The sequence below is a fragment of the Denticeps clupeoides genome, chromosome 7, assembly GCF_900700375.1.
Source record: "Denticeps clupeoides chromosome 7, fDenClu1.1, whole genome shotgun sequence".
Taxonomy (NCBI): Eukaryota; Metazoa; Chordata; class Actinopteri; order Clupeiformes; family Denticipitidae; genus Denticeps; species Denticeps clupeoides.
In genome coordinates, this window is record NC_041713.1 from 24,661,443 (window position 1) to 24,683,556 (window position 22,114).

The following is a 22,114-nucleotide window of genomic DNA, read 5'->3' on the forward strand; positions in this document are numbered from 1 at the left end:
ATTACAACGACTCCTAATAGTCAGGCTAATGATCTAGATGCTAAGGTTTATTGCCACTGGCTACTCATTACCTTGGCCTGAAGGAGTATATTGAACATGAAAGCTTGGGGGAAAAGAAGTTGTTCTACCTGTTTGCATCCAAATGCAAAAAAAGTTCAGTAATGGGCTGGTGGCAGCCCGTTGGTAGCCCGGTGGCCCAAGCACTCTTCATTACTCAAACTTTTAATTCATGAATGGAGGACACTCTGGAGGATATCAGATATGTGGGATGAAAAATACGGATTAATGTACTAATCAGAACAGGATAGCTAAAAAGTAATAAATGGGGGGTCATCTGTTAGTCTGTATAAAATCTTTTTAATATATCTTTAACACCAACTTGTTGTTGTTGAAGAGAAACCAGCCCCAACTAAAGAGCATTACTTGCCTATGCTATCATAAGGAAATAGCTAAATCCAAATTCATTCTAGTACTAGTAAAAACAAGTGTAATGATCTTATCTTTCAAGAAATTAAGAAATATCTGAAAAAAATGTACACGTCATCATATATCCCAAATTGTACACTTAATTTCAATTTTAATTAATTGAACTATTTTATTGATGTGTCAGAAGAGCACAGTAATCTGTATGAGTTTATTAAAAAAATAATGAAACTATATTTTGGGCTAGTATATTGTGCTAAACTGGAATATACATTGTCCAGAAACTGGAATATAGATTGCCCAATTGCGCCTGAGTCAGTTTGTAGGGGAAATGTATCCTTTGCCCCATATTGTAAAACTATCATATGAAAATAAAATACATATGACTCAACTCATCAATACTCAGAGCAGGTGAACAGTGTGACTCCCCCACAACCCCACCTCTCCAACAGAGAGGAAATAAAAAATGCAAGGTGACCCACCCCCACCCATTCCCCGCCCTTTCAATCTCTCTCCCCTTTGAACACATGATATATCCTCACCCCCCACTCACCACATAATGCAACTGTAGAAACAAGGAAGTTATCCAGACCAGTAGTGACCCCTTGTTCACACTCTCCTCTACTGCAGGATGACACCACACATGTCACCATGTAAATAACCCTGAGAACATATCATGAATAAGATGACATGGGTAAATCATGAAAGGTCTGTTTGTGGTGGGCACCTTATTTGTCCTTAAGAAAGTTCAAAGCAGATTGAGACTGAAGCTGCCCCGTAATCAGAAGGTTGTTCGAATCCTGATCTGCCAAGGTACCATTGAGGTGCCAATGAGCAAATCCCCACACACTGCTCCCCGGGTGCCTGTCATGGCTGCCCACTGCTCACCAAGGGTGATGGGTTAAAAGCAGAGCATCTTTTGTTGTGTCTTTCATGTCACTTTCAAAACTTTCAAAGTTGTCCCACTTAAAAGATGAGAGAGGTCCTTGCTTTTTCAGATATGAGAGACAGAATGTAAAAAAAGAAAAATAAATCAGGAAATGGCATTGTATGATTATTAAAGAATGTATTTTTGGTGCTGAAAATACTTTTTTGTATTCACCTCAATACTTTCTAATGTAGCCTTGGTCAGCAATGACAGAGGTCAAACATTTCCTGTAGGTCTTTACCAGTTTTACCACTGTAGCTGGTATTTTGGCCCATTCTTCCATGCAGATCTTCTCTTCTCGCTGTGATGTTTGGGCTGTTGCTGGGCACAGATTCTCTATTGGATTAAGGTCTGGAGACTGACTAGGCCACTCCAGAACCTTGTAATGATACGTAGCCACTCCAGCCATGTTTCATCGTCAATGCTCTCACTGTTTTTGCCTAAAATCCCATGATACTTGGCCCCATTCACATTTTCCTTCATACAGATCAGTGATCCTATCCCCTTTGTAGAAAAGCAGCCCCAAAGCATAATGTTTCCACCCCCATGCTTTATGGGATGTAACTCAGCATTCTTTCCCCTCCAAACATAAGTTCTATTTATGCCTTAGTCAGCTCTCTGGTCTTGTCCAGGTGGAGCTTGGTGTCTAACTGTTTGAAGGTGTTTACAAGTGTATTTTATACAAATGACCAGTTCAAACAGGTACAATTACACAGGTAATGAGTGAAGATACTTAAAGAAGAAATAGCAGGTCCTTATTAACAATGAGGCAAAAAGTATGAAGATGGCAAATCCCACAACTGATTTCATAGGATGTGTGAGGGAGGGGAAGTGACACGAGGCTCTGAAACAGAGGTGTCAAGCTGCAGGATGGGAGTGTAAGTTCAGACGCCCTGGTGGAAGCAGCTGCAGGTCTTCTTGGTTACTAGTGTGTGAATCTAACTTTTGCAGTTTCCAGTTCATGCCTGTTCAGTTACATTACAGAGGGACATCAGTGATCCACATATAATGATAGAGACACTACCCATGAAAAGGGGACATGAGAGGATGTGTGAGGGAGCATGATCTGCCAGAGGAAGTGACATGCGGCCCTGAAACAGAGGCGTCAACCTGCAGGATGGGAGTGTAAGTTTAGACACCCTGGGTGAAAGCCTTTTCCTGGGAAACATAGTGGGATTCAACATGGAGGGCTGTTGGAATTCAACCCTCCACTTAACAGCTACATGTTTTTTCCATTACATTTGAAGATAAGTTAACACTTTCTAAAGACTCATTAAACAGAATCAAGTACATTCTGATATACCACTCAGAATATCAATGTTGTAAATAAATCATTGATCTAAATGGAAAGAATATATATCAGATTACACAATAAAACCACTGTGCCCACCACTGTAAAGTCCACTAGCTAACACCATGTCCTGAGGTGGCCTATCCACATCACACAACAGCTGCCGTGTGAGGCAGCAGGAGAACAAAAGACACCTCGCAGCTCAGTGCCCAGAAGCAAAGGACTCACACAGACCAAAATGTTGAAAAAGCCAAAATGAAGAAGGCACAAGCAAAAAATGCCTGTATGAAAGAACAGTATTTATTCGCTGATGTACTGTTTTTGAATAAGGCCTGATTTCAGGTTTATTGATGGTGCTTTGATGCTGTTTTGGGACCAAAACCATTAGCAAGTCTTTAGTAAGTGTTACCAAGTGTCACATTATACCTCAGCCATAATGAGGCCTGTATGTAGCTGTTAAGGGATGAATTTCACCATGGTCAGCCTGTTTCCCAGGAAGAGGCTTGCACCTGCAGGTTGACACCTCTGTTTCAGAGCTCCGTGCCACTTCCTTGTGGCCGATGATGGCACCTTACACATCCTCTAATGGGTATTTTCATGAGTAGTGTCATGCTGATCATACAGAGCCACCAGAAAGTATTCACACCCCTTCACATTATGCTACGTTACGCCCTGTTACATGTACCAATTGTCTATATGTGATCTCACAGGAGACAGTGTATATCATTGCAGAACAGTGAAGTCCAAGGAATTATCTGTAGACATTCAAGTCTTCAAGTGAATAATTTCAGCAGCACTAAAGGTCCTGAAAAGCACTCCCTAAAAGGGAGCTCCAGTGTTCCCTTGTGGAGATGGGAAAACCACTCAGAAGGTCAACCATAGCTAATGCACTGACCAGGCCTTTATAGGAGAGTAGAGGCATACCCAAGAAGACTTGAGGCTGTGATTGCACACAGGTGCTCCAACAAAATGTTAAGCCATGGCTGCAAATACTTATCAAACACTGGATAAGTATAACAATCTTTTGGCAATAAAAAATGCCAATCTTTTCAAAAAGTATTTTTGCATTGTAGAAAACGGGAAGGGATGTGAATACTTTGTATTAAATGCACACTAATCACACCAGCAGCTCATGTTGGAAAGAGCACAAAAAGATGAAAAAGATCAGAGGCTGGCCGTCTCTGCTTTGTTGTTGAACTGGGGACAGTGTGTACCGCAAACCCAGATTTAACTGGGAACAGGTGTGCTACAGCAGAGGCCTCTCCAAATGAGGAGCAGATGTCAGGATGATTGAGTTAGAACAAGCCATCCCAGAAAAAGTGGGATGACAGGAGGTCACTCAAACAACAGGGTGTGATGGAGAGAAACGTGAAAACAAATGCACATAATCGCAGCCATCCAGCCACCAAAGGAAGACCATTACCACCACACGCAGGGACAAAGGGCAGACCAAATTTGACACGTGGGTGTAAAAACAAGCTCTCTTGTCACTGCAAGTCATTATGAAGGTCATCAGTTTGACAAATTACCGCATTACACAGGGCAACCATTTTCTTTTTACAACAAGGCAACATGGCACTCCAGTAATGAAATAAACAGTATTGATTACTGTACGTAGTTATTTATACTAAATAAAATATTTCCATTAGGAGAGGCTTTAAGTTTAACATTTTCAAATCATTTCATGTCCCAAATCTTTTTTACTCCACTACATGATGCAACTACATGATGGGTGGTAGAAGCCTAGTGGTTAACACACTCGCCTATGAACCAGAAGATCCAGGTTCAAATCCCGCTTACTACAATTTTGTCCCTTAGCAAGACACTTAACCAGGAGTTGCTCCAGGGGGGACTGTTTCTGTAACTACTGATTGTAAGTCGCTCTGGATAATGGCGTCTGATAAATGCCATAAATGTAAATGTTAATGTAAAATTCCTTCTAAACAGTGAATAATAACTTAAAAGGTCAAAACTAAGAATTGTACAGCAAGTTCCTGACCCTGTGTGGATCTAAAAAACAAACACATACATATTTCTTCTTACTGTCTTTCTTCTGAAACCACAAATTATTATACTAAATAAAAAAAGTAATTATAAAATAAAGAATACTTTAGTTGTGTTCCATTTACTTTTTACTAAATTTACAAAAAAGTTACAGAATTTTGCCTTTTGTCAAATTATTAATTATTACTACTTGGTTCTTCCTAATGGAAATTATTTTCCTTTTGTACATTAATAGACATCAGTATCAGAGTTATTAATGACAAGAATGAAGTAGATTTGAAGTAGTTTTGTACTGTTAAGTTTAAAAGGACACATATTATTTTACCTTGGGTAACTTACATGGCTTGTTTACTTTGTAAAAGTAACCAATAATAATTTACTGGTGATCTATGTGAAGTTCAGGGATTATGAATTGTTTTGTTTTGCAGGGGTGGAGCATCATTCCCCAACACTGTGGCAAAGAGCAGCCACTGCATGATTACTTTGAGGAACAATGGCTCTGGTAATATCTGGCTTTGTTGGGACAACAGCTGTGCAGCACAATGGAGGAAATGGCTTCACTTCATTAAAGACTCAGCAGGGGAGGCAGCCCACTGCCCCGCCCCTCTGCCCTATTCCCCACCACCATCACCCCATTTCTTCTCCTCTGCTCCCCATGTTTTGATCTTGCATTTGCGTTTCCATCCTTGGATCTTTGAAAATGTGTGATGTGATCAACTGGTCCACACAAACCTGATTATTAGGGAGCCTAGACTAAACTACATCTCCAAAATGGAGAAATCAGACTGCTCTCATTGTTAAGCTCTCATGATCCGCCCTGAACTCCACTGTCACCACAGAGACAGGCTGATTAGCAGCCACACTTTCTGGGCATGTTAATCTATCCATAGCCTCCACTAACACTTCTGATCATGTGGTGGCTGAAACCAGTTAAGCTGTGATTACGAACTGGTTGGACTCACACCTTCACTTTAGCCAGGGTGGATATGGAGGGGATGCTTGGTGGTCGATGGTGTTATTTCCTGGTGGGATGGCTTGGTGTCAAGAGAAGGCACACCAAGATGGTGGTTAACAGCATGACTGACAGGCTGAGAGCAGGAAATAAATACACAAAACAACGTGTCAGCTCCTTTGTTGTGTTAAAGTGCTTTATAAATAAAGATGGTATGGAATAGTGTCCGGTCATTTTATAGACAAATTCTTACAGATGTTACTATTGAAAAAATACACTATTTAACACGTTTTTGTCACAATTCTCAACTCTATTTAGTGTTACATTTAATGTGTGTTCAGTTCAGTTAAAGTTCAGGTAAATTAACTAACCTCTGTGTTAATTATGGGACAGTGTTCATTTAACACTAGCATATTTAATATATTTCTAGTATGAAATTCTTTCAGTAAAAATGAAATTAAATCATTGAACATTTGTGTCACTAATTAAATGCATTAATATATTTAAAGCATCATAAAAGTACTCTAAGTGGAACTTGTCACTTATATATCTATCCAGTGTGTCACATAAACAGTTAATAATCTGTTAATATTTTGCTCTCAAAGCACAATTCTTAACAAAGTGAAATGTAGAAAAAGCTTCAGTATGGTCAATTACTGTCATTTATGTAATCTTTTTTTGGTCAAATTGTTGTCTGTATGCATAAAGGAGTTCAGGAGGTCATGTTACAGAGTTATGAATGCTGATGAATGCAAGTTTCAGATTCTGATTATGCAATGCCATGTATTAAGTTAATAAGTCCATCAGAATGATAGAAAATCTCATTGTGATATACTTGTCATTCAGTTGCATGCAGTTATGAAATAATTTCCAAAATATGTGTCAAAGTTCTGTCTAAGTTCTAAGTTACTTAAAATACGGTTGAGGATACTGATGTAAAGATGTAAAGACTTAACAACAATCTCTTGAAGGAAACAGTTTTTGAGGAAGAAGAGAAGATTGTTTATGTGATTATGCAGAAGGCAAAAGGCAGTTTAAATGGGCAAATGAAGTGCCTTTATTTTTTGGATATGTGTGTTTCTTGGCTGAGGGCTATGAAGGTCTTAACCCTACAGCCATGGGACCCCCCTCCATCCGACATAATGATTTACTTCTGACAAAGGCCGGACACCTGCCATAGACCTGTACGTCCCAGTTCACAGTTCACAGCCAGTAATGCCGGAGCTCATGCCCATTCAATCCTGCCCGAGCCGTGGAGGCTGTCCACACATCCAGCGACCTCCTCGTCTGGGGGATTAGAGCATGGTTGTATGAGTCCAACAACCAATCACCCTAATCCACCCCAGCAGGGCTGAGCGGAGTGTGCCCTGGAGCTGTCACATGCCGGAGACCCCATGCCCTTTAACACCCTTTTTTTTTTTTAATCTTCCTTCCCTCGGCCACTTGTGTGCTTTCCCCTTTCCACACAGCTCAAGAAGGATTGATTTCTTGATTTTTGGGGTTGGGGTTTGGGTATTAGCCTGTCTGGCTAAAACCCATCTGTTCCTTTTCTTAAGGTCATGCTAAATCTGAAGTCCAGCTCTGTGTCCACAGAGGTTGCAATGAAACGTAGGTTAACTAGGCAACTTAAAAGGAAGCAACTGCCTGTGATAATTTCAAACCTTTCACAGTTAATTACAGGGCACACATATTTTCTCATTTCCACAGTTCACTAGGACCCTTGTGTCATTTGACAGGCCTGACCTTAAAACACACGTGTGTGTACGCTGTTTTAAGGTTTTGTCACCTCCATATATATGCACCATCACGTATGATCAACATGCTTTATAGTGTAGATGTAGATGGTGTTGATAAATTTCTAAAGGTATGCATATTTTTGTATTTTAAAAAATTGTAGTTTGGTTGCAATATTATGTAGGTCTCTTTAGATCATAGATCTCTATCTCCCCCTACTGGCCAGAAAACTTATGATGAGTGAAGCTTTTTTTTCCAAAATAATGAAGGAACAAATCCCAAGTTACTAGACTGTAAATAAAGACAGCACAATTTCTCTTATGTGCATATATACAAACAGTCTATACACACTGCCTGACACTTTATGTGCACAGCTGAGCAGACGATTATTCATCCTAGTTTCTTCATTTTTAATTTATGCTTAAATATGGTTTGTAAAATCTAAACACTGTTCTTATTGATTATATTATTCACAGCAGTTAGACCTCTAAATACCATGAAGTATCTGGAGCTGCAGAGCTGCCATCTTGTGGCCGTAATATTGCCAACATGAGTAGAATCACACAAACGAATGCATTTTTAAAAAATCTCCATCTGGGTGGAACTGGAAATTTCTACAAACTGATTCCCTGGTCATATTTGACAAAATACATATTTTCAAACACATACAAAAGTGGGTAAGTGGGCGTTTTTGGAGGAGCGGGCATGGCCTCCTGAGCTGGTGGGACCTCGGTGGGACCTTAATTTAGGGGCAGTGGTGGCCTAGTGGTTAAGGAAGCAGCCCCGTAATCAGAAGGTTGCCGATCCACTAAGGTGCCACTGAGGTGCCACTGAGCAAAGCACCGTCCCCACACACTGCTCCCCGGGCACCTGTCATGGCTGCCCACTGCTCACTCAGGGTGCTGGGTTAAATGCAGAGGACAAATTTCACTGTGTGCACCGTGTGCTGTGCTGCTGTATATCACATGTGACAATCACTTCACTTCACTGGTCTCAGCTGTAAAATCAGGGGCCAACAAGTGCTAAACACATAACTCATTCATAGTTCAATCATGCCTTCAGTGAGAATCTATCAATGTAAATGGTCATGAAAATAAAGAAAACACATTGAATGAGAAGGTGTGTCCAAACTTTTACTGTTTATATATAGGTCATGACCTCAGCGCCTGATTTTATTAAACAAGTCATGACAAAACTGTGCCAGCAGAGGGCGCAAAGGCACACATTCTAATTTAACAGTTGAGAAAAAAGGTGCATTGCTTTTTTTAATGACTAAATATTCCACACCATATTCACACTCACCATTGTTCAGCCAGTTCCAAGTCTTTCTGGTGGTTCTCCAGAGCCTCATCCATCTGTCCCAAATCCATTAAAGCGTTGCCTTGATTTAAAAAAGAAAAAAAAAAAAACCAGTATTTATTGTTAAATGTATGTTGTAATACATGTTTGATTCCCTCCAGACTTACCTATGCAGCTATATATGCTGCCCAGCACTTCACTCTTTTGGGGCAAGTCCCCTTCGGAAAAGCCCTGCACTTTTTTCAGAACTTCACGAGCCTTCTTCAAGCTACCAGTGGCATTGCCTACACTTAATGCTGAAAATGAAAGTGGGAATACATGGGAATTAACAGACCACTCGCTGCAGCAGTGATTAACAGTGATCGTTAGAGGGAGTCTGGGACTACTCTGCATTCAGTCTCAGCCTGGACTAAACATTTTTACCTGCATCGATGTCCTGGAAGCTGCTGAGGATGTAGTCCATGGGGTCTGAGGGAGGAGAGCTGCGACTCCAGAGCTGCTGGAGGAGTTTCCTCTCCCGCTGACGTGCGTAGATGGGTCTCTGCTGCTGCCAGAACTCGGTACATGTGTCCAGATACGAGACATAGCCCATGATGAGCTCTTTTTACAACATCTACACATTTACATGCACACACACACATACAGAAATGAATAAAAATGATGATGATGATATCCTCAGACAGCTAAATCTTCAGACAGTGGACCCACCCTGATTCTTGAGGAGTTTCTCCAGGTACTCCTTGTCACTGTACAGCTCACCCAGCAGCTGCCTGCTTGTTCTCTCCGTGCTAGGCGTCTTCTGTCTGTGTGGCTGTTGTACTTTCTTCCCTGGAGGAATAGCTTTTGATTGTTCCTTTTGTACCTGACATTGATTAAAAAAAGCATCTTATATGGTGACAGGTCATTGAAAACGGTCAGTCCTCCACAACTGTAATGATGACCGTTGAATCTCAGGACCACACCTCGGACTACCAGGTTCTTTACAGTCTAGATTAGTGGATCACGTTTGTTCCTAGAATTGCACCCTCTCTATGTCTATCCTGCCTATCCTGGGTTGAATCTGAAAGAGCGATATCTGTGATACTAGACTACTGTACTACAGAACAGTACTATAGAACTGATTACAAGTATCAGCCCTTATTGTTTCAGATTTTAATGTAACTCATAGTTAAAATGCTCATGGATTTTTTCCTTTGTCCCAAATGAATGTGACCGTTTAAAGTTTTTAACTTCCATTTTGCCGCATACACCGCATGGTTTCTCTTTCCTTGTACTCACTTGTTCGTTTAAGAAGGAGAGGTCACCTTTCTTTTCCAGTTTGACACCAGACGGGCCTAAATTTGATGTGAAGAGAGACAGAAGCTGAATTTGTTCTGTATTAAAAGATTTAGAAAGGAGTCTGTTTTACTCACTGCCCACACAGTTGTAAATGGCCTCTTGCGCCTTCTGAATGCCCCATCGGAACTCATGCAGCTCAAGCCGCAGTTTATATCCTCGGTGGTAATAAACCAGCGCAAACTCAAACTCTCCCATAGCGTACAGTGCTTCTGTTTTCTGGTACAAACCCTGCACAAGAGCAGAAAGCGCATGACCCACACACTGCATACACTGTAAACAATGGAGGGTCAGTATATCAGAGTAAACCCGTTTTAACCTAGATGGAGTATTTACAACTCTGTGAGGAGTTTAATGTCAGTGTAAGGTTGTGCAGATGCGCAGCAAAGATTCACCTTTACACAGTGTGCCATTAGTACCAGCATGTATTGCGCGGCCACTTCTGTAGGGGCGCATTCACCGTTAGGCAGAAGTTCAAGAGTGCTCTTCATATAGAGTGCTCTTCATATAGACCAATCTCTCTAAAAAAGAAAAAATCGCTATTCTTATTTTAACATTCGATGCCTTATGGATATCCTGTACACACCATCAGAGGGGATCCCTGAGTGTGTCCTGTCTTTGGATGCTGAAAAGGCTTTTTATAATTTGGAATGGGAGTATTTATTTAGGGTTTTAGAAAAGTTCTATTTTGGCCCAAGTTTTATCACTTGGGATAAATTATTATATTTAAGCCCCATTGCCTCAGTTCTGACAAATGTCTCAACCATTGACAAATGTCTCAGCAGTCTCAACCATTCGGCCTTCTGCGGGGACACCAGGGGTGTCCTCTTAGCCCATTACTCTTTAATCTGGCCACTAGCAATTGCATTCTGCAGGTGTAGAGATATATCTGGGATTTGGAGGCAGGGAGAAGAACATAAAGATGACCTTCTACTTTTTATATCAAATCCAATCTCCTCCCTGCCACCTGTGCTGTCATTGCTCAAAGAATTTAGCTATTTTTCAGGATATAAGCTGAATTTGCACAAAAGTGAACTCTTTCTGCTAAATAATATAGCACTAACAACTGATATGCACAATTTTCCTTTCAAAATAGTGAAAAATCAGTTTACCTATCTCAGTATTACAATTACAAGGAAACATAAACACCTTTTTAAAGAAAATTTCATTAGGTTGTTGAGCCAAACAAAAAAGGACTTGGTCAATGACAATGGTCACCACTCTCCATGTCTGTATTAATGCAGTTAAAATGAGTACTCTTCCTAAATTTTTATATCTTTTCCAGACTGTACCTGTTTTTATTCCAAAAATCTCTCTGTCTCTACACTCCTTGGATCTGCACTATCCATCTCCTCAATTAAACCAATCAACAATTCAGTTATTAGGCATACCTTGAGAGTATGGGCTCAGTTCAGAAAGAACAACGGTCTTCTGGACTTCTCTCTGTCCAGTCCTATCGTCTCTAACCATCTCTTCCAAACTTCTCTACATGATTCAGTGTTTCAGGAATAGTACAATAAGGGCAGATCTTTGCAAAGATCTGTTTGTTGACCATAGGTTTGCATCGTTTGAACAGCTTTCTGAAAGGTTTAACCTACCCAATTCTCATTTTTTCAGATACCTGCAAGTAAGACACTTCATTGGCTCTTTAATACCAAATTTCCCTGAGGCGCCTGCTGTAAACATCCTAGATAATCTCCTCTGTTTGATCCCACTGCGTAAAAGGCCTAATATCCACTATTTATGGTGGATTGATGGGTTCGAGTTACACCCCTTTGTGTAAAATTAAAACTGCTTGGGAGAAAGATTTAAATTTGTCACTTTCAGATGATACTTGCTTGTCAACTCAACCTCCTTATGTGCCCGCCACTCTTTATTACAGTTTAGGGTTGTACACAGGGCTCATTTCTCCAAACTTAAACTCTCCCGTTTCTACCCAGACATTGATCCTAGCTGTGATAAATGTAAAAGCGGAGAGGCGTCTCTTTTTGTATTGGACATGCCCGAATTTGGAAAAATTCTGGAGGGACGTTTTTAAAACCTTGTCGTACATACTGAAATGCAACCTTGAACCAGACCCTCTGATCGCTCTTTTTGGTATCACTGAAGAGGAAGATAAGTGTCCAGCTAAACAGCGTTTGTTATCTTTTGTGACACTCCTGGCCAGGCGTTCTCTTTTATTCAAGTGGAAGGATTCCACGTCACCCACTCACGCCCAGTGGCTCAGAGATATTATTTCCTGTTTGTCCCTGGAGAAGATTCACTACTCAATCCGTTATTCAGACTTGAAATTTCAACAGGTGTGGGGGCCCTTCCTCCGCTTTTTTCATATACATTTATAGTTTGATTCCGTTCTTATTTAATTGTTTGTCTGTTTTCTTTTATTTTTTGTGTTTCTTTTGTTTGCAGGACCAAAAAACTTCCAGCTCCATAGTCCTTTTTTTTTCTTTAAATGCCTGGTATCTAGCCTTTCTTATGCATGTAAAGCTGGCTTTGAGTCAGGGAGGGGAGGGGGGTGCTATAGGGTTTATAAGGGGGCTATAAAATATATAATTTACAGTATATTGAAACATTACATGTTTGCCCTGTTATATCCCTGTTTAAAATCATTAAAAATATTGTTAAAACTAAAAGATAAGAAAGGTCTGTCATCATAGGTGCACATCAACTGTGAAAATCCAGGATCACACACATCAACAACAATGACGCAAATGCAGTTTTGAATTCTATAACCTCTTTAAATGCCCTTCTCTGCTTAGCACCCAAGCGTTATATTGGACATTTCCTTATACAGGAAGACATGGAAATTCTGCTTTTTGGTCAGGAAAAGTCAGGGAATTTTAAGTCATCACTGATGCCAAAAAGCACAGTCAAAGGATTTGGTTGTATAAGCTGTTTGAGGACTGAAGAAAGGGTTTGAAATATCTCCCTCCAATATTTTTCAAGGCCAGGACATGACCAATACATATAGATAAGCGAGGCATCCTCACTTCCACATTTATCACAGCAGGGATCCACATTTGGAAAAGGACGCGATAGCTTGACTTTGGACATATGAGCTCTGTGCACAACTTTTTTTTAAAAAGACAATGATGGGCCTTACAGTAGTTCTTTAGAATTTTGACACAGGTCTCCCGAGAGATTTTGACGCATCATTTCATTCCAAATTGTTCTAGCTGGCCCAAATTGCATGGTTTCAGAGCATGGACATTCACTTTGAGCACCAGCTTTTGCGTCAGCGTTGGCTCCAGTGCAGCTGAAAGCAGGCCTTGGCCACACAGACACTATCACATTCTTCCATGTGGACTCTATTTGTCCATAGCAAAGGCGCTGCAGCAGGAAGTTGTATAATAAACTTATCACAGATACACCAGTATATAGCATAACCATATACCAGATAAAACAATATCTGAGCAATTCTACTGAAAGTAGATGTTCTGTCACACCCATGAGGTCAGCGAAATACCACATTTTTGTATGATGCAAGTGATTTTCTGTATTCAGCTGTAGTTTACATTAAATATATAGTCAGAAAATATTTAAAAAACACTATGCTTTTTATATTTTATCATGCAGTTTTGAGATTTTTTAAAATCACAATTATTTTTTTGGGGCTGGCTCCAAACAGGCTAGGACCCAATCGGGCAAGAGGTACAGATTGGACACTAACACACACAATCACTGGCGGATTACTGACAGATTGAATGCTTGTTTTATTTTATTTATTGGATCTGCGGTATTTTTAAGACATTTAAACTCTAGATTTAAGGTTTTAAGTCCACTGCGTCATTTTTAAAACCTTTAAAAGTCCCACTTAGGACTTTTTTAGGATCCGCAGAAACCCTGCTGTGCGCTCTGTGCACTAACTAATGGCTTGTGCTGCAAGGGGGCGTGGTTTTGCACAAGTGACATGACTTTGTAATTTTCGCAAGGGGCGGATATTTCTGTGGTAGGCCAGTATAATCACAATCTCTCCCGTTGGCCAAATTTATATTGCATTATACCGTGCAGCCCTACCCACTATTCCTGCTTATGTCAAATGCAGCCACCCTGTCCGAGCCAGAAACACATGCTGGAAATCATTCGGCGGATCTTAAGGTGGCCATCCATCAGGGCTAACATCAGGACCTACATGGCTGCCTGCCCAGTCTGCACGTCTTGCAAACCAGAGACCCACCGGCACTAGACATTTCCTTTTTTACAATAAAATCAAAATGTTCATTTTATTGAACTCATGTAGGGACAGACTAGGTTGATTTGAGTCATATTGTCTCCCACATCCCCATCTGGGTAGGAAGAGTGCTGATCGTGCATGCCTGCAATCGGAGTACTTCAATGTTTAACACCATTAAACATTTGGGTTTTTTTTTTGTTACAAGCCTAGAAATGGTAAGGTATCAACATAATGTAGCGACGGACTCCATGATGGGGGAAAAGAGACACTGGACACAGCGGAGTAGCTCAGAGAAGCCTTTATTCAGCTGCCACCTTTTGGACCAGGCAATTTACAATTACGCCATTTATCAGACGCCCTTATCCAGAGCGACTTACAATCAGTAGTTACGGGTACAGTCCCCCCCCCAGAGCAACTTAGGGTTAAGTGTCTTGCTCAGGGACACAATTGTAGCAAGTGGGATTTGAACCTGGGTCTTCTGGTTCATAGGCGAGTGTGTTACCCACTAGGCTACAACCACCCCAGCACAAGCACAAGAGGTTAACAGCAGGGAAACAAAGGAGGCATTCACCCAAGATCATCACACGCCCCCTGCCTGCTCCAGTTACTCTCAACCACCAGACAACACCCCACTAAATCCCCCAACACTCACCCTAATGGTGGGTAAAACCTTGCCTCACTAACCCCAGGCCCTTATGCTAATTAGGCCAGCCCTATTGGCTGACAAAGCTACAATAGTTTTCATTCTGCAAAGAAAATATATTTATAACTAGAAACCAAAAATCCAAGAGAAATTTTGATTTGGCTTGTCCGGGTGTTGGTCGCAGCAGCGGGTGTGGCATGCACAACCGATGTCAGCTGTAAGAAAAGACGGTACAACTACAGTAGCCAATGGAACAGGTGGTCACATGACTTTGGAACATGATTCTAATCTAGCATGTTAGCATGCTAATACTAACATGATAATGTCAAAAATGCTACCTGGGCATGGCCAAGATGCGTCACGTTAAATTTGGTGATGTTTGGAGCATGTTGAAAAATTAACATGTTAGCTCAAGGCGTTCCTAATAAAGTGGCTGAAGAACCGGGTGTTCCTAATAAAGTGGTCGAAAGACTGGGCGTTCCTAATAATGTGGCCAAAGGACCAAGTGGTCTTAATAATGTGTATGATTGAGCAGGCATCCTAATGAAGCTGCTGGATTACATTGAATTACATTGTTGGCGATGCTGCTGTATCAGTACCCCTTGTAGGGCCACCTTTGTTGGCAATGTCACTGTAGCAGTACCACTTAAAAGGGGCCCCATTTTAAAAATGCTACCAGGGCTAAAATTAGCATTCAATGCATTTCAATGGGGAAATTACCTTGTTTGAGCGTTAATAGCTCAGCCACGCCCACTACGATCGCTTATAAAACAAATAGCACACCTCACACAATAAAGTACAAATTTTTTATATATAGCTTGCTGGCTTCGGTATGACCCGCTTTATGACAACAATACGTGCCGGAAAAAAAAAGTCTGAAATAATAATAAATAATAAACCAGAAACCAAAATTCCAAGAGAAATTTTGATGAGCCTGTCCAGGCATTGGTCGCAGCAGCGGGTGTGGCATCCACAGCTGGTGTCAGTAACCAATGGAACAGGCAGTCACATGACTTTAGGTGATGTTTGGAACATGTTTCTAAATTAGCATGTTAACATGCTAATGCTAACATTTTTGCCCTTATTACACCTCGCACTGCACCTCGTATACTTCGAGCCTCCAGTACTGCTCGCCTGGTCCCCCCATCACTAAAGGTAAAAGGAAGACATTCATCTAGACTCTTCTCAGTCTTGGCCCCTCGGTGGTGGAATGAACTACATCTTGAGGTCAGAACAGCTCAGTCACTGAGCACTTTCAAGACTTTCCTCTTTAGAGAATATTTAGATTAACTTGTAACATTCTTATTGTCTAACTTATGTACAGAATCTACAACAAGAGTGAATAAAAAGATTGTTTTCATAGTTGAGGGTCCTAATGAACTAGAACTGATCACTTCATCGATGGTAACTTGAAAGCACGTTGTAAGTTGCTCTGGATAAGGCCAAATGCCTTAAATGTAAATGTAAACATGATAATGTCAAAAATGCTAACAGGGCGTAGTCAAGATGCGTCCTGTTAAATTTGGTGACGTTTGGAGCATGTTGAAAAATGAGCATGTTAGCATGCTTACATCGAAAACGTTAACAGAGCGTGGCCAAGATGTGTCACAGTAAATTTGGTGATGTTTGGAAAAGATTTAAAAATTAGCATGTTAGCATGCTAATGTTAGTATGCTAACAGGCTACGCAGCTCCTCGTCCAGGCAATGGTCATCTCCAAACTCGACTATTGTAACTCTCTCCTGGCTGGAGCCTCTGCAGTCACCATAAAACCACTCCAGATGATCCAAAATATGGCAGCCCGTCTCATCTTCAATCAGCCAAAATACACCCATGTTACACATTTTCTTACCTCCCTCCACTGGCTCCCAGTAGCTGCTCGCATTGAGTTCAAATCCTTGATGCTTGCCTACAGGGCTGTAAATGGAACTGCACCCTCCTATATCAATACACTACTACCTAGCTACACTCCTGCACGCTCTCTCAGATCAGCAAATGAAAGGAGACTAAAAACTCCTTCTTCACGGGGTCTCCGATTCCAATCATCTCTGTTCTCCGTTGTTGTCCCTGGCTGGTGGAACAACCTCCCCTCCTCCACACGACTAGCCGAGATTATCACCACTTTTAAGAAGCAGGTGAAAACCCTCTTGTTCAAAAATTATTACAAACAAATCTAACACTTACACATTGCACAAAACAATACAAAAATGTATATATACACATTATAATTTTTCTTCATCTAGCACCTAACAATCTCTGAGCATGCTCTTCACTAACAAGTAGAGCCTTATCAGGGCTCTAGTTTGTAAACTCAATATTCTAAAGAAATCGAACGAGAATTGCTGGTGTCTTCCTCTTGTAAGTCGCTTTGGATAAAAGCGTCTGCTAAATAAAGTAAAGTAGTATGTTAACATCGAAAATGCTAACAGGTCCTGGCCAAGATGCGTCACATTAAATTTGGTGACGTTTGGAGCATGTTAAAAAATTAGAATGTTAGCTCAACGAGTTTTCCTAATAAAGTGGCCGAAGGACCAGGCGTTCCTAATAAAGTGGCCGGATTTCCTAATAAAGTCGTGTTAATAGCTCGGCCACGCCAACTCCGATCGCTTATAAAAATAATAGCACAGCTCACACAGTAACCTACTAATTTTTATATATAGCTTGCCGGTGTGCGTGCTTCAAAATTTTGCGTGTCTGTAAATCAAACAGAGACAAGTCATATGTCAACACATCGGTTTTGGCAAGATCTACGAGATGACATAAAACATGTGTTTGTTTGTCTAATTATGTGGACAAAAAAAGTTTTTAAAATGTCAAAATTTGGACTAGAATAATAAACGCGTTCTGAAAACGCTTTTTGGGGAATTGCACGTGAACTGCAAATTCCACAGAGCTAAGCCATATGTCAAACCATGTGGAATGAAAAGCCACACAACCTAAAACTTTTATATGTTTGGTCACGAATTGTTGGTGACCTGTAGTCCCAACTAAGCAACCAATATGTCATTTTGTGCGGAGAGGTCAAGCCTTCGGCCGTTTTTTGTGTGTTTCAAGGTCTTAGTGTGGCAATCACAAATGCAAGACATGGCCTTTTTTCCTAATTTTCCAGGTTTTCCTGACCCCTATTGGGGGTAGCAACACATGCACATGTCAGATTGTGAGACTCGGAAAGGCCTCGCCTCGACTCCCGGGTCGCTAGCTTAAACGGTTACCCTCAGGAGTCAAAAACGTTTTCCTAGCACAATAGTAAATGGTCTGTCATATTGACAGGCCCAAATAAGGAATTTAAAACCTTTTGTCGAGGGCAAACCATTTGGTTCCACCCTGGCCAGGATTCGAACCTGGTTTAATCACCGAGAAGGTGAGTGTGTTACCAAAATACACCACCAGGGTTTTGGTTTTGGTTTGCCAATTCATACTGGCTCACAGAACAACCAGTAGTTTGACTAAATTTAGCTGCCAAATTAACATAATTACATGTGACAGATTTCAAATAATTGATATTAGAAAAAATATTTCAAATGTGTTTTGAGTGTGGGAAACCGGAGTACCCGGAGAAAAACCCACGTGTACATGGGAAGTGCATGCACATACCTCTCAGTTGTCTGGTCCGGCTGAGTCCTGGTGGCCTTCATGCCTGCCCTCGCTAAGCTGGTCACAACGGTGATGTTCCAGGCTGGGGTCTTCTGTTTGCACAACTTGGCTGTGGTGTAGGGGAGAGGCGGCCTGGGTGTCAAGGGCAGCTTGGCCAGGGTGTGGACCTGTGACAGATCTTGATAAAACGGTAATTTATTTTAAAATCTCTGCTGATTCTGAAATATTCACATTAATTATGATGCATGCTAGGACGTAAAGATAAAAAATGTCTCTCTCTTATGTGTATATAACTGGACAGGGAAATAAGTGTGTTTCTCCTTCAGTCACAATTAAGAGCTCTGAATTTTTTTTCCACTGACAGACTGAAGCACAGTCCCTGTGTGTTTTGAGTCTGTTTATGGTTATTTGTACTGCTGAAGATATTTTAAGGCTCACCTAGTAGGTTGGTCTCTATTCTGAGTTCATTGGGCACGTCTATGGAGATGCAGAGCAAGTGCAGCACAGGTTTCTTCGCAGGCATTTGAAGAAGCGGGTCACTCCCCGGCGCAGACGCTGCAGAAGACGTTTTGGAGGTCGGGGGCGCTCTGTATAAACAGAAGCTGCTGGATAATCTGGAGATGGTTCCTCCGGACCACCAGATGGCTCCATTGATGGTAGGTGAAGCTGAGGATCCTCAAGCCACTGCAGGTGATCATCCTCATTCAAGTCCTGCAGCTCATAAGTATCTGCACAATCCAGACTGTCTTGAGGAGAACAGGAAAACTCTGTAGATTCTTCCCATCCTAGATCTTCAATGACCGCAGGGTCATGAGGCTCAGGAGCGGCTGGAAAGGTCCAGAGGTTGGGCTGTGGAGATCTGGGTGGCTCCTCCCATCCCAGATCATCCTCCTCATGGAGCTGTGCAGATGACAGCTGGATGGAGTCTGAGAAGACCGCCTGTTCTTTCAGCTTCTTCTTGTTCTGCAGCAGCTCCATCATGAGACTCTGTGTCAAGCCGTCCTGAGTTACAAAGGCATGCTGCACACACAAGAACACACACAACAGAGGAGTGTCAGAAGTGTGTGGGGGATTCATAAAAATTAGGAATCATATAAATCCCTTGTAGTGAAGATCACAGCTACTGGAGGGCTGGATTTGATTAGGACAGCATGGATTTTCTGAGAAATTAACCCTTTCAGTTTCACAAAAGGAAACAAATATCCCCAAATGTCTGTGTGTGTGTGTGTGTGTGTGTGTTACATACCAACAGCAGAGTCTCTGAATCTGGCCTTTCCACTGGGTTCTCGGTCAGGGAGAGCTTGACGAAACATTGGTAATCGTCAGACCTGAAGAAAGAAACTGTCAGTGTTTGTTTGCAATGAGGCTCATCAGTTCTCATGAAGGACAGAGGACAGACTCACCATTTCCCCGTCTCCTTCAGCTCCAGAGGCAGGAAGCTGCTGTCGGACAGACATGCTGGGAAACTGAAAACACACACAGAGAAATACATATATATTAGTACACAGTCATCCTCTACATATATCTCCCTGTGTGTGTCTGTGTGTGTGTGTGTGTGTGTGTGTGTGTGTGTGTGTGTGTGTGTGTGTGTGTGTGTGTGTGTGTGTGTGTGTGTGAGAAAGGGTTTTCATTTACTTCATAGAACCCAAATAAAAAAGTGGGTGCTCCGGTTCTCCCAGCTCCACAGCGGTGATGCCCAGAGACCAGATGTCACACAAATGGTCATAACCACCATTGTGTTCTGCAGCATAGACCTCTGGAGCAATCCTGTACACACAAACACACACAGAGTAAATCTAAAGATATTCCTGTTAGTCTTCTGCATGACCTCAAATATGAAGAAATGATCAAATGTCCACACAGTACACCTAATACGGAGAGTCTTCCTACACACACACACACACACACACACACACAAACACAAAGTGATCTTACCAATGTGTCGTCCCAACCACTGACTTCTGTCTCTCAGTGGAGTTGGAGACTTTAGCAGCGAGTCCAAAGTCAGCTGCAACAAGAGAAGAGACACATTTATGATGAGACATAGATCACAGGTCAGACACATAAGTCTGAGCGAACGGCGTTCTGGAGAGTTCCTCACTGATTTTCACGTCGCCCTTATCTGTCAGCAGAATATTTCCACCTTTGATGTCCCTGTGGATGATGTTGGACCTGTGGAGATACTGCAGTGCCTGCAAACAGAAACACCATGTTAGAACAAAGTCCTTAGAAAATGAGCAGTGTGTGTGTGTGAGTGTACGTGTCTGAGAGCGCGGGCGGTTACCTGGAGGGTCTCTCTGCACACAAAAGCAATCTCCTGCTCTGACAGGGGTCCAGTCTCTGTTAAAAACAAACACAGTGAACACACCATCTACACACATCTTAACAAAGATGTCATGTGACCCAGTTCGGTACCTTCATAGATATCCTGAAGTGAACCTCCTGCACAGAACTCCATTGCTATGTACAGCTTTTCCTCTCTACACAAGAAAAGAAAAGCCTTTAGTCACCATTCTCTGGGACAGCAGTTCTCATGTCACTGTTAATGGTCCTTCTTACCTCAGGGTGCTGGTGTGAACTGCCACAATGTTCTTGTGGTCACACTCTTTCAAGATATCCACTTCCTGCTGAACAAGGGTGAAGTCATCCTGCGACTCGATATTCTGCACCTTCACTGCAGAATATGCACCAGTAGTGATGTTTCTGGCCTGAAATAAAGAAAAAATAAAAAAAAGTCCAAAGAAATTCCACATCACCTGTCACCAGTGTCCACTCTCCACAAACACTGCAGCATCTTTGCCAGCTTCCACAAGAAATCCTCATCTGACCTTAAAACCAGTCAGCCACAAGGACACACAATTTAGCAGATGATGGCCAAGGTTCTGCTCTTATTTACCTCAAAAACATCTCCATATGAGCCTCTTCCAATGTGCTTCAGGAAACTGAATCCTCCAAAAGCAGCTGGAAGTGGAGTCTCTGGAACCACGTCCATCGTGGACCGCGTCTGTTCCACCGTGGGCTTGATCTTGGTCGGCTGCTTCTCTGAAATGCCAAAATATCTCATTAGAGCCCTTTCTGATTGGACCAATTTCATATTCCTCTGCTACTTCTGACTTTCACCAAGATATGACATGTTGATCCAGGGGGAAAAAAAGTTTGATTGTTAAAGCCTTAACACTCATAATATCTGACTATGAGATTATAAATGCATACATGCATGTCATTGAAAAAAAAATACTATGCTCAAAATGCTCAAATGTGTCTGCTGTCTATCAAAAGTGAACAAAATTTGTAACTGTCTGTAAATCTCTACCTCTATCTCTACTTGCCAGTATGATCATTTTGATGTATTTTTTGTCTAGATATTTTCCCCCTTCCTGAAACCCCCTTTCCCCTATAAAGAGTTTATCTCTTTATAATATAAATGTATAAAATAATATAATTAAACACAACGATACTATTAGAAGACCAGTGAGTATAAAATCACCAACAGCAACATAAATTGCTTCTAGTCTTACAGGTTGGAGGCGGGTGTAACCATCACGGGCCAATCAGAGCCTAGCACCTGATCACGTGGTGCGTGACTGCGTCACTTTCCCGCCCTTAGAGTTTTTTCCCGCGCATTTTTGGAAAATAACAATCACTTGTAAAAATTCAAAATGGCTACAGTAAATACTGCCTGCACAGTTTGACACGAACGTGACCGATTTGTGTTTCGCTGCTGCACGACATCGTATT

At 41.6% G+C, this 22,114-nt stretch overlaps 1 pseudogene; it reads right to left on the bottom strand.

The window, feature by feature from the left end:
- Positions 1 to 8,630: 8,630 nt before the first annotated feature.
- LOC114793892 (uncharacterized) lies at positions 8,631 to 20,928 on the bottom strand (annotated as a pseudogene).
- Between the last annotated feature and the right edge of the window lie 1,186 nt (positions 20,929 to 22,114).